This window comes from Schistocerca serialis, chromosome 6 (genome assembly GCF_023864345.2).
Source record: "Schistocerca serialis cubense isolate TAMUIC-IGC-003099 chromosome 6, iqSchSeri2.2, whole genome shotgun sequence".
In the NCBI taxonomy this organism is placed as follows: Eukaryota; Metazoa; Arthropoda; class Insecta; order Orthoptera; family Acrididae; genus Schistocerca; species Schistocerca serialis.
In genome coordinates this window covers 53,764,982-53,778,643 of record NC_064643.1, presented here as the reverse complement: position 1 = coordinate 53,778,643, position 13,662 = coordinate 53,764,982, and positions in this window count along the sequence as shown.

The window sequence follows — 13,662 nt, the reverse complement described above, 5'->3', positions numbered from 1 at the left end:
CTAGATTCATCATACTTGCGTTTCGAACTGATAGAAGAAGTAATTAGCATATGATTCCACAGTAATCGACAACTCCAAGTTAACTAATGTCAAAGTCTACACCAATTCAGAATTCTACCCGTATGACAATTTACATCTGCAGAGGAATCAAAATGTATACAGTCTAGCTTATGACATGTATACAAGGTTTCGTGCTTGTTACTATGAAATTGCCGAAGGAGAGGAAGGAGGGTCCACGTAAGTTCAAGGAGCTTTCACAAATCATTGTAATAGACTGCTCAAAACAGAACGAGATAATTAAGTCTGGACGTATAGATGTGCAAATTGCATTTGAATCATTGACAAATTTCCCAGACCACACTGCTGCATATCCTCCAGTTCTACTACTGCCTGCTCACCAGTTTTATCCAACGAGCTGTATAAATGAATAGGTGCTGCATCATACCTAGAGCATTTCACATTGTCATCTCTAGGTGTGAACATCATTGCCAACACTCAGGGTGTCTATAACGGTGAGTGTAGGCAGTTAATATTTAAAGATGTTGCGTTGGCAGTGTACACACAAGTTGCTGGAGTAATAGAGACATTCTCAGCAAACATTGAATCACTAAGGTCTTTCAAGTATGTGAAGTATGGTAAGACACAGAAGAGGGCAAAGTGGTTAACACATTCCTACCATGGAATTCACTGGGATGATCTTGGCATACCGTATAAAAATATGGTGATGACGCTTAAATTATTCGAGCACAGGGATACCATCATCTACGTGAAGGGGAAGGAAAAGATCTCATGGACGAGTCGAATCTCTAAGTTTGCTGCTATTCAAGACCGGGAATTCTATGTGTGTCCTCTCCATCGGCTCAAGAACATGTATGAAAAAAGTGTTGCTGTGTCTGCTTATGAAAATGTAAAATTACGTGTAAGTTGGATCAGAAATAAATGAATTTTTACTTCACAGCCTCTGTGTTCTTTTCTCTCAACTCTGCTCCCGCTGTCACAGTGTACAGTTTTTAACGACATGCTATGTCTGTGGTTTTGTTCATCTACAGGAGATATAATTTTTGACATGTCTGTTATATATCTTTGGTCATGTGCCCCTGCTCCCATAACCCAATTTGTGCTGCATTATAGGCGTAATTCCATGCAACCATTATATATGTTTTGTTATCTTCCATCTTAAACTTTACTTCCTTAATAGCACTCATCTTTAGCAAAAACTAATATAATTTGAGACAGTGCTCCCCCACCACTAGCAGCAGCAGCAGCAGCTTGATGGGTAAATTTAGTGACAATCGCTAGGAAAAATGCAGTCTGTGCTATTCTGGGAAGCACTGGGGCATCTATCTCGACGCTAGAGCCACACCGCAGCTATGCGTCATTGCGCCAGCAACGGTGCTTAGGTGAATACATGTTTCGACAGGAATTTATCAGGTGTAATGTGTGAAAGAGTTGTCGCCGCCTCATCATTTCGGGACTCAAACTGACACATAAGTGTCGTTTGGCAGTTGATGGCGGCGGAGGCGGTTGGGTCGGGTGTCAGGTGGGAGGGATGTGTTTTTTACTACCGATCTTTTGTTTAAACGGTGTTCCATTGATTTCACCGACCAATAGGATGCTGCAAATTAAAAAAGCTACGCCATACGTCCGAAAAACATCGTTTAATTAATTTGCATAATTTTTTATGTCAGTATGGTGTTAGCTGTACAATAGTTAACCCTAGGATGCATATACAGGGCCTCTGAGGCCCATGTATGTCTTCATTTAAAAAAAAAAAAAATCCGAAATTTTTTTGTTTGATTTCAAACTGCTTTCTAGTACTCTTTCACTGACACTATGACATTCCTCCTATCAAGTCTGAACGAGATACCTTTTTAAGTTTTTTGTATAATTCAATACGTTTACCCATACGCTGTGAATGCATAAGCAGAGCTTCAGAAGCCCACACAAATTTATAAATGTTCTTTAGCCTATATTGTCTTCAACATTTGTTTGGGAGCAGTCACTAATTCAACAATAACTGTAGTGGTATTTCCAGCAACAGCATTATGGAGTGCCACCAGCAGCAGTAGCTGTAGTAGTATTAGCATAACTATAAAATAATACACACTGCTTTCACATATTGGCGATGTCGGTGTATTATTGGTCTTTCTGCTATCAAATGTTTTATTATTGCATAGTATTGTTATCCTGTACTGCTCTTGTTAGCGTCATTGTTACTGTAGTTTGTTTGTTGCTGCAAAGCCCATATTGTTACGAGTATGTCTCGTTTAGTGCTGCACAAGCTGCTGTTCGAGACACACGCCTTTTGCTATGGATTCGACACGCAAAGCAGGAGAGTCAGTACGTGCAAATGAACGTGTTGTGGCTCAGTGGTTTGAAGAAGACGATTCTTGCGAGGAAGGAAGTATTTTTGAAGATGCAAGTCGTGCAGAATCAGCCAATGAACCTGCAGAAGTAAGTATTGAGGCAGATGACAGCCCTCCCGATAATAATACTTCATCAGAGTCTGAAAATGAAGAACTACCACAAAAAGGTATAAAAGACCACACATACGTTAGTCAGAATGGAACGATTTGGAAATTAGATCCTCCTGCAACTTTTCGTACATCTGTCCATAATATCGTAAAGAAGGCACATGGTCCAGCCCGTGATTGAAAACCTGTAAACCTAAGGATGCCTGGGACTATTTCATCTCCAAGGAAGTACTAGAGGAAATCATCAACTGCACAAATATTGAAGACAGAAGAGTGGCTGCTCTACGTAGTAAAACGTGGAGAAACATTTCGCTTGCTGAAATGGAGGGTTTTCTTGATCTTTTACTGCTTTCTGGTGTTGAGAAGAGTTGGGATGTCCCTGTTAGAGAATTATTCTTGGATGAAAAGGCAAATCTTACATATAAGGCCACCATGTCAGTAAATAGATTCGAGGATATAAGGAGAATGATTAGATTTGATGACAGGCGTACCCATGAAGCTCGATGACAAAGTTGCAGCTGATTGCTATGTGTGGGAACTATTTCTTGACAAGTGTAGAAGTAGGATGATTCCCTATGATTCGCTCACAGTTGGCGAACATCTAGTCCATTCCATGGAATATGCAGCTTCACCCAGTAAATGCCCTCCAAATCAGCCAAGTATGGCATAAAAATATTTTGGTTATGTGATGCTACATCTGCATATGCTTTAGACGGAATTGTTTACATGGGAAGGAAGCCCCAAGTACCTATTCAGAAAAATCTTGGATTGATTGTGGTGAAAGATCTTGCTAAAAGCGTTGAAGGATCATAAAAAAATACTACTGTTGACAACTTCTTTACCAGTGTGCAACTGGCAGAAGAGATGCTTCAGAAGCAAATTACAGTGGTGGGAACAATCAAACGAAATAAACCACAAATTCCTAATGAGATGAAACCATCTGCCTCAAGAGCGATTCATTCCTCTTTGTTTGCATTTAGAGGTGACATAGAGAGGTGGCATGTGCCCCCTCTCATACTTCTCTGAGTAATTCGATCTTCCTCTCTAATTGCATGTGGTGAAAAGTCGCTATTCCTTCACACGCAGACTTCCCACGCAGCGTCTCTCGTCACCCGGATGGTACGGTGACAGGTGGCCAGTGCTGATCTTGGAGGGGTTAAGCCGATGGGTATGAGGGAGTCGAGTGAATGCTTTCCAGACGCTGACATTGTCATAAAAGCAGCGACGACACGCCCACAGGGGCCTGACGGAGCGGCTGGGCTGGAGGTTCCGTTACTTCACAGAAACTTAGTGAAAACCGTATCTGGCGGGCTACCAGCGAGGTGCGGGAAAGACTTGTGTTCCCAGGCAGTCTTGGTGGGCAAATTCCCGCGTTTTCGGCAAAATCGTAACTGTGATTGGCTTGCTCAGGGCATAGCTCCGTGACATAGCAAAATCGGCGCAGAAATTGGCGCCAGGTATCTCCATTGGTGAAAAGGTAGTGCTACGGCAATAGAGTGGAATTTTTTGCCTGTTTTCAAGTTGCTGATTGGGACGTTTAACCACGGTCACTGTCGTGGGGGCGGGAATTTTCTATGTTCGGTTTGTATGGGTGCTCTTGTGAGGGTCGGCTCTCGCCTTTCGGTCAGAGTAGGTTACAAGACTGAGCTCTCGCTGCTCTGGACAGCCTGCTTTCCGTTGGCTGTCTAATATACTTTTATTTAATTGTAACTGTTTGTCAAAGTTGCTGAAGTTCTGACTTCAACGTAACTTTCCGAGTACAGTTGGCAATTGAGTGTTCTGCGTACAAGCGGCCTATGTTGTCTGTCTTGAGCAGTTTTGGCTAAAGTTGACTGTATCAGAGTTACTGTGTGACTTCGCTTGTTAATTGATTGTGAGGCGAGCCCTCTTCATCTCCCTCGGAGGCGCATTTGTATTGCTAGGAAGTCTTTAGTCTGGAACAACCAGACCAGGATAATTTCTTTCGGGCTATACTCGCGACATTATCATCAGCACGACGGGACGTCGAAGCAACCAGCCATCGCCTCCGAACGTGTTCTTGCGATTAAGAAGACAGCTTGGTAATGTATGTCCACAGCACTGGCAGATTAGGGATTTTCCTAGGTGATAATCAGAGCTCAGCAGAGAGCGCCTGTTCGTCTTTTTCTAACTTTGTTCTGTCTTGGGTGTTCATTGTCTGAGTTCTCACTACTGTGGCAGCAATTAATGTTGGGTTGGCTGTGTGTTTCTCTTAAGATTTGAGTTGCAAGGAATTGGCTCCACGTACCACTTCATCATAAATGTCACAATCTAGTTTAGGGACAACTTCACCCTCACAGCATTTATTTGAGTATCCAATTTGAGCCAATTTGATGTATTGTAAATGTTTCATGTGTTTTGTTTATTATTTTGAGTTTAGTCATAACAAATCATATTGTTAACATGTGGAACAATCGGGTCTACTGCCGGATGTTTGTCACTCTCTGGCACAATATTTCGGCCACGTAACTCGTTGCCTTCTTCAGGTGCTACCTGAGACTGCCATGTTGGAGGATCCTCTAACACGGCTGTCTCAGGTAGCACCTGAAGAAGGCAACGAGTTACGTGGCCGAAATATTGTGCCAGAGCGACACAAACATCCGGCAGTAGACCCGCTTGTTCCACATGTCAAGATCTCACTGGGAAAGCCTGAAGAGTTAAATCATATTGTTGCTTTGGACAGAGCTGTCATTCTGTTAATCGGTAGTGCAACACTTTCATTTATCACAGCTTTAATGAAACTTCCCTTTATTTAATTTATTTATCAAAATAAATTACTGAAGGTGCCAAACTCTTTTCTATTCCACTTGCAGGGTCGATTACAGTCAGTTCGCGTTTCTTTTTAATACATGTGCAACAGCAAAAGTCAGAGTTAGAATAGTGGGGGCTTAGAGCATCATTTATATATGAAGATTCTAGAAGAATTTAGTGTTAAATACACCGCTAGCCCCAGCACCTCGCAACATTACAATGGTGAGTTATGTTCCCAAAAAGAAAAAGTCTCCCTCACACAGGGAGCCCTGATTTTCAACCACCACCACAGCATTCTCCCATCATGTTCCCCTCCTCAATCCTACTGCTGCTAGTGCTGTCTCCTGTACAACGACCACCTCACCCAAAACTGCAAGAACCCCCCACTTGCCCCCACTGTTAAGCTCCCCACTTCCTTAAACAGTGTCCTAACCTCGCCTCTACCCCTTCCAGCAACACCTACGCCTCCAAATGCAAAGCAAAACCCCCTCTCACCAACCCTGAGTTCACTGTCCCCGTTCGTTCCATCGACCTCCTCATTCACCCCAACAATTCCCTCCATCCTTCCCATCCAGCAGAACATGTCATGTGGTTCCTAATCATCATCCTGCAGAACATCCAGTCCTTCCAGCGCCCCCACACAGTCCAGGAGATTTCCCTCGCCACCTGCTCTATTTTCCATCTAAATACTTATGGCACCTAATCTCACAACCAGGCCCACTTTCCCTTCACTTGCCTAGACACCCTCGTTCAAGCCCCTCACTCCTCACCCCACTTCCTTTCCCTTCCCACCCACTGGTGCATCACCAGTATCATCCCTTCTACCTCAACATTTGCTCCCTCCATGCCAACAAATACCTCTTCATGCATACCCTACCCCAGCACCAAGTTGACTTCTTCATAATTAATGAAACCTTCCTCCAACCTCACCATGTTGTCTGCACCTGTCCCTATCTCTTCACTGCACCAATAACCCCCATCCCCTTCCCCTCACCCTAGGTAGGATCGCTATTGGCCACCTCAAGCATCTACCTGTCTGGCCACAACCCCTCCTCAAAGACCCAACTAAACACCTTCTCCTCAGAATCTTATTTCGCACCTTCACCATCACCTGTGCCACTATCTACACTCCTGGAAATGGGAAAAAGAACACATTTACACCGGTGTGTCAGACCCACCATACTTGCTCCGGACACTGCGAGAGGGCTGTACAAGCAATGATCACATGCACGGCACAGCGGACACACCAGGAACCGCGGTGTTGGCCGTCGAATGGCGCTAGCTGCGCAGCATTTGTGCACCGCCGCCGTCAGTGTCAGCCAGTTTGCCGTGGCATACGGAGCTCCATCGCAGTCTTTAACACTGCTAGCATGCCGCGACAGCGTGGACGTGAACCGTATGTGCAGTTGACGGACTTTGAGCGAGGGCGTATAGTGGGCATGCGGGAGGCCGGGTGGACGTACCGCCGAATTGCTCAACACGTGGGGCGTGAGGTCTCCACAGTACATCGATGTTGTCGCCAGTGGTCGGCGGAAGGTGCACATGCCCGTCGACCTGGGACCGGACCGCAGCGACGCACGGATGCACGCCAAGACCGTAGGATCCTACGCAATGCCGTAGGGGACCGCACCGCCACTTCCCAGCAAATTAGGGACACTGTTGCTCCTGGGGTATCGGCGAGGACCATTCGCAACCGTCTCCATGAAGCTGGGCTACGGTCCCGCACACTGTTAGGCCGTCTTCCGCTCACGCCCCAACATCGTGCAGCCCGCCTCCAGTGGTGTCGCGACAGGCGTGAATGGAGGGACGAATGGAGATGTGTCGTCTTCAGCGATGAGAGTCGTTTCTGCCTTGGTGCCAATGATGGTCGTATGCGTGTTTGGCGCTGTGCAGGTGAGCGCCACAATCAGGACTGCATACGACTGAGGCACACAGGGCCAACACCCGGCATCATGGTGTGGGGAGCGATCTCCTACACTGGCCGTACACCACTGGTGATCGTCGAGGGGACACTGAATAGCGCGCAGTACATCCAAACCGTCATAGAACCCATCGTTCCACCATTCCTAGACTGGCAAGGGAACTTGCTGTTCCAACAGGACAATGCACGTCCGCATGTATCCCGTGCCACCCAACGTGCTCTAGAAGGTGTAAGTCAACTACCCTGGCCAGCAAGATCTCCGGATCTGTCCCCCATTGAGCATGTTTGGGACTGGATGAAGCGTCGTCTCACGCGGTCTGCACGTCCAGCACGAACGCTGGTCCAACTGAGGCGCCAGGTGGAAATGGCATGGCAAGCCGTTCCACAGGACTACATCCAGCATCTCTACGATCGTCTCCATGGGAGAATAGCAGCCTGCATTGCTGCGAAAGGTGGATATACACTGTACTAGTGCCGACATTGTGCATACTCTGTTGCCTGTGTCTATGTGCCTGTGGTTCTGTCAGTGTGATCATGTGATGTATCTGACCCCAGGAATGTGTCAATAAAGTTTCCCCTTCCTGGGACAATGAATTCACGGTGTTCTTATTTCAATTTCCAGGAGTGTATATCCATCCCGCAGCTCCCATTGCCTATGACCTAATTCCCATGTTGACCTTATGTTCGCCACCTATGTGACAGCTGATGACCTCAACTTCCACAACCGTGACCCTGCCACACTTTGACGGTGGCATTAGTTCCTTGCCATGCCCTATGGGGACCTTGTCCTGCGCCCACAGCACCCCTGTCCTGAAAGTAACTCCACCCCCAATGTTATCCTCCTTTCCCCGAACCTCCTTGGTCATATCGCCATGGATGTCCTCGATCCTATTGATAGCGACCACCTCCCGATCCTTCTCAATGCCTCCTCTGTTTGTGGCTCCTCTGCAAACCCCCTGCCCAGCTGCCCCTCGAAAGTCTGTGTCCACAACTACTGCTGCATTAACTGGGATGCCTACTGGGAATCCATTGCCTCACAGGTCGAAAGCCATCCCTCACCATTTACCATCTTGCTGACATCACCAGTGCATCTTCCTTCCTTCAGAAGACCATCGCTGACGCTGTGGATGCCCATGTCCCTACCAAACTCATCCACCCTCACCACCCTACGCTTCCTCCACAGGCCATCCTTCTTCTTTATGAATCCCACAGGCTGTACCGCCACTTCCTCTGGAGCTGTGAGTGGAATACACTCATCCGCCACCTGCAATTACAGTGAGACATCCGGAACCTCCTTGCAGCAAAGAAACACTGGGGCTCGTGCCATACATGCACACACCTCAACTCCACCCTCCCTGTCAACTCTTCCAAATACTGGTCAGCCTTCCACTGCCTTACTGATAACAATCCCACCGCACTTTACCCTATCCTCCACGACGATCTTCCCCTCCCTGACAACCTCAGTAAGGCTAACCATTTTATTTTCCCAGCACTCTGAGGTCTTCTCCGTTCCTGATGATCCCCATTTTACTAAAATGTAGATTTTCACGGCCAGAAATGTCATGCCCATTATAATTATACAGGCTGTTATGCCGTGGTCGGTTGATGAATTCTGTGTCCATTCCCAACGTTTTGTCCCCGTCTGTGGAGGAACTCTTCAAGGGGGTCTGTAGCTCGATGGAAGGTCCAACATACCCACTGGCTCGCTACTGACCATGGCATAACAGCCCACATAATTATAATGGACATGATCCCGATTTTGATTGCTCCCTCTTCCGCACCATCCTTGACAGCACTGATAGCTCTGTCCCACCGCTCACCCCTAGCTTCCAGTACTAGGATGAGTTACCCTCCTCTAACATCAACATTTCAATCATAGCACATGACATCACACTCGTCCTTCGCTGCAAATGCAACACCACCCCTGATTCAGATGAAATCGCCTACCATCACCTTGAGAGGTGGCATCCCTTTACGATGCGCACAGTGATTAGCCCCCTCCCATATTTATGTCTTAAGCTGAATAATTCGATTTGGGGAAGTTTTGCTGAGTATTGCCATTACAAGGCTAGTATTGAGAGGTCAGAAGATATGAATATTTTCCTCCTTAATTCCATGCGGTGAAAAGTTGCTATTCCATCACACGCGGACGTCCCACGCAGTGTCTCTCGTCACCCCAGTGGTCTGGTGACAGGCACGTTCAGCTGATCTTGAAAGGGTTTTGCTTACGGGTGTGAGGGAGTCCAGTGGATGCTGTCCAGACGCCAACATTGTCATAAGAGCGGGGGCGACACGCCCACAGTGGCCTGAAGGGGCGGCTGGGGATAGAGATTCCGTTACTTCGCAGAAACTTAGTGAAAAAATTTTCTGACGGGCTTCCAGCGAGGCGTGGGAATGACTTGTGTTCCCAGGCAAATTCCTGCGTTTTCTGCGAAATCAAAACTGTGATTGGCTTGCTCAGGGGATAGCTCCGTGACATAGCGAAATTGGCGTAGAAATTGGAGCCAAGTATCTCCATTGGTGGAATAGTAGTGCTTGAGCAATAGAGTAGAATTTTCCGCAGGTTTTCGAGTTGCTGATTGCAACGTTAAACCACGGCCACTGTCGTGGGGGTGGGAACGTTCTGTGTGCTTTTGATATCGTGGAGTCTCGCCTTTCGGTCAGACTAGGTTACAAGATTGAGCTCACGCTGCTCTGGACAGCCTGATTTCCATTGGCTGTGTAATATACTTTCATTTAATTGTAACTGTTTGATGAAGTTGCTGAAGTTTCGACTTCAACGTAACTTTCCGAGTACAGTTGGAAATTGAGTGTTCTGCGCACAAGCAGCCTATGTTGTCCATCTTGAGCAGTTTTTGGTAAAGTTGACTGTATCGGAGTTACTGTGTGACTTCGCTTGTAAAATCAATCACTGTACCGTCAGTTATTGTGTGGCAAGCCTTCTTCGTCTCCCTCAGAGGCGCATTTGTGTTGCTAGGAAGTCTTAGTCTGGATCAACCAGACCAGGATAATTTGTTTCGGGCTATACTCACGACATTATCATCACTAAGATGGGACGTCGATGCAACCAGCCATCGCTTCTGGTACGCCAGATCGTGTCCTTGCAGTTAAGAATACAGCTGGGTAATGTAAGTCCGCAGCACCGGCAAATTAGGGAATTTTGCTATGGGATAGTCAGAGCTCAGCAGAGCGCGCCTGTTCCCGTCTTTTATAACGTGGTTCTGTCTTGGGTGTTCATGTTCTGAGTTCTGACTACAGTCGCAGCAAATAATGGTTGGGTTGGCTGGGTGTTTCTCTTAAGATTTGATTTGCAAAGAATTGGCTTCATATACCACTTGGTCATAAATGTCACAAGCTAGTTTATGGACAACTTCACCTTCACAGCATTTATTTGAATATCCAATTAGAGCCAATTTGATGTGTTGTAAATGTTTCTTGTGTTTTGTTTATTATTTTGAGTTTAGTCATAATAAATCATATTGTTACTTTGGACAGAACTGTCATTCTGTTAATCGTTAGAGCAACCCTTTCATTTCTCACTACGTTAATGAAACTTTCCTTTATTTAACTTATTTATCAAATTAAATTATTGCAGGTGTCAAACTCTTTTCTACTCCACTTGCAGGGTCGATTACAGTCAGTTTGCGTTTCTTTTTAATCCATGTGTAACAGCAAAAGTCGGAGTTAGAATAGGGAGGGGGAGGGGGGGGCTGAGAGCATCATTTATATATGAAGATTCTAGAAGAATTAAGTGTTAAATACACCGCTAGCCCCAGCACCTCGCAACATTACCATGATGAGTTATGTTCCCAAAAAGAAAAGTCTGTAGTTCCCATTAGCACAATACATCACGACAGAAACATTGATGAAACTCGTGCAAAAAAGAAACCAGATATAACAATGTTATATAACTCTCTGAGGGCTGGAGTAGATCAAATGGACCAGAAAATTCGTTATTACACTTGCAAGAGACAAACAAGAAGATGGCCATTTGCATTATGGATGAATATGACGGACGTCGCAGCAATGAAAAGTGAAATTTTATTTTCCGCCCAAAATCTGACATACCATAGTGGAAGAACTGATAAAAGGCGTTGTTCCTAAGAGATTTAGCAGAGGAAATGGTAAGACCACTAATGAACTTTTTATTCAGATTCCTAATCTTCCAAAAAAAATCGTTGATGCCATCCAAAGAAGTGGTGTTCAAAAAGATGTTATATTGCCGAACCAACTACCTGTTTCAGTAAAAAGAAGAAAATACTATTATTGTCCATATAACAAACACAGGAAAAGTGCTATGACATGCATTAAGTGTAAAACCAACATTTGTGAGGAACATAGTGGCGTTCTTTGTGCTTCTAGATTGTTCCATATTAAAATCGAAGAAAAATGCAATTTATGTGAACAATGAATAATAACTTTCTGTCAAAATATTGTGAATAATGAGTATGTTTTAATTGAAGAAATTGGTTGTAATAAATGTTATAAAATGTAAACTGCAACTTAGAAATGAATTAATAAAATTATTTGAATATGTTGTACATAAATGGATGTAATTAATAAAAATTAACTCTTAGAGTTTTTTTTAAAAAATTAATGAAATGTTAATCAGGCCAACCAGATCCTGTTACTGGCTCTTAGGAATCTTTCAATATGACAATGAATTTCACAGAAATAAGTTTAACTCCAAAGAATGATTATATTGAAAAGAGGAAAATTTTAAATTACGGCAGGGCCTTGGAGACCCTGCGTATGCATTCATGTGTGTTTTCAGCACCATGCGTCCTAGGGTTAAGGGGGCGGGAGGGGGGGGGGTTGTGACAGTGGGTGACATGGAGCAGAACAGAAGATTCAGTGAATAACAGAAGGTTAATCTGCATAATTTTTATGTAAAACGCAGTACAATATTTTAAGGGGGTGGGGGACAAAGAAGAATGCTCCAGAAATGGTGTTCAAAAGCATGTGAAATTCGTGAGGTGTACCAGAAATTGGTGGGAGGATATAACTAATTAATTTCCCATCAAAGGCGGTGCAATAGTTTAAGGAAATGGGTGTGACACGGAAAAATCACTTATCAGAACAATAGGTTGAGTAAGACTTATGCCTGTCGTGTCCAGCACAGGTTAGTGGAGGTAGCTGTGGTAGGTTTCATTGTCCTGATGGAACTTGAACATCCCACCATTTTCTGGGGACTGAGAGAGGAGGGGATGGGGAGGGGATTTAGCAGTGGGTGAGTGGTTAATTAACTGATCAATTTAATTAAGTAGTCAATGAAATTGATAAGAGTGAGAGGAGCTATTCCAGTAACTCAGACCTGTAGCAGAGAGGTGGGAAAGGGTGTTGCAAGAGGGGGATGGGGGCTGGGGGACAATAGGATAAGTGCCTGTCAATCTAAAGGAAATGGGTTTGACATGGACAACCACTTAACAGAACAGTAGGTTGAGGACCTGTCAATCAAAGGAGAAGAATAGGTTAAGTACCTGTGTAACAGGAGAACAATAGGTTTGCCCTTGAGTGCATACCTACCCCTTATGTAGGCAACGTGCACTTTCAACATGCACCCTCATCCCCCTTACCCCCTACACTGCTGGGCAGTATATAGGACTTAATTTTAATAGAATATATCGAAATATTACGAAAACTACACATCGGATAAAAGAAAGTTGTAATTCCCGGATGGTGACATTCAACGACATCACGCTGGACCCGCCACCCCAGCCTGTCCGCAGATGGCCGGGGGGAGCAACTTTGAAATGTTCATAGGGTTCCCCGTTTTTCCGTTGCAGATTACGATTCTACGGAAAAAAAAATCTACAAACGTTTTGTCTGAAGCATTTTCTTCTTTTTGCCACAGAGGCCGCTGTAATCGGAGGAATACAAATGAATACACAATCATAATTTGCTACATATTACTCAATGGCCATAGAGTATCCAGAAACGTAGGGCCTCACCTCCATTTAGCGATGGTAGGACAGGCCAGTATTTCAGAACTTCTATTTCGAAATCCCATTCGCAAAGTTGTATTCCTCCGTCATGTGGTGAAGAGGATTACCCGTCGCGCCACCGAGCCCGTGTAGGGACCTGCAGGGACAGGCAGTATGCTGCGACTTGAGCTCACGATCATGAAGGCTTAAAACACATAGTGGCTGTAAATTTTGCAATATCTGCGGAGTGTTTATTGCTCGCACACCTACCTATCATTTGGAGAACAGACCTGCAAGTGGACGATGAATGTTTCACCCACGGAAGAAAAACTGAAATGATCCTGATCTGCAAAGAATGTAGGAGAAATGTTGAGGGTACTGTTGCTTTGTATGCTGAGCGTGTACCAGAGAAAGCTCGCTCTCGTTCGTTCTTTTACAAGATTGTGAACTCTTTTATGTCTGATGGTGACGTACAAACCGACAAAAAGAAACGGAGAAAAACCTGATGGAGGAGAAATAGGTGTACTAGCAGAAGTGCACTACAACACGGATAAGCGACATTTTGCGACACAGG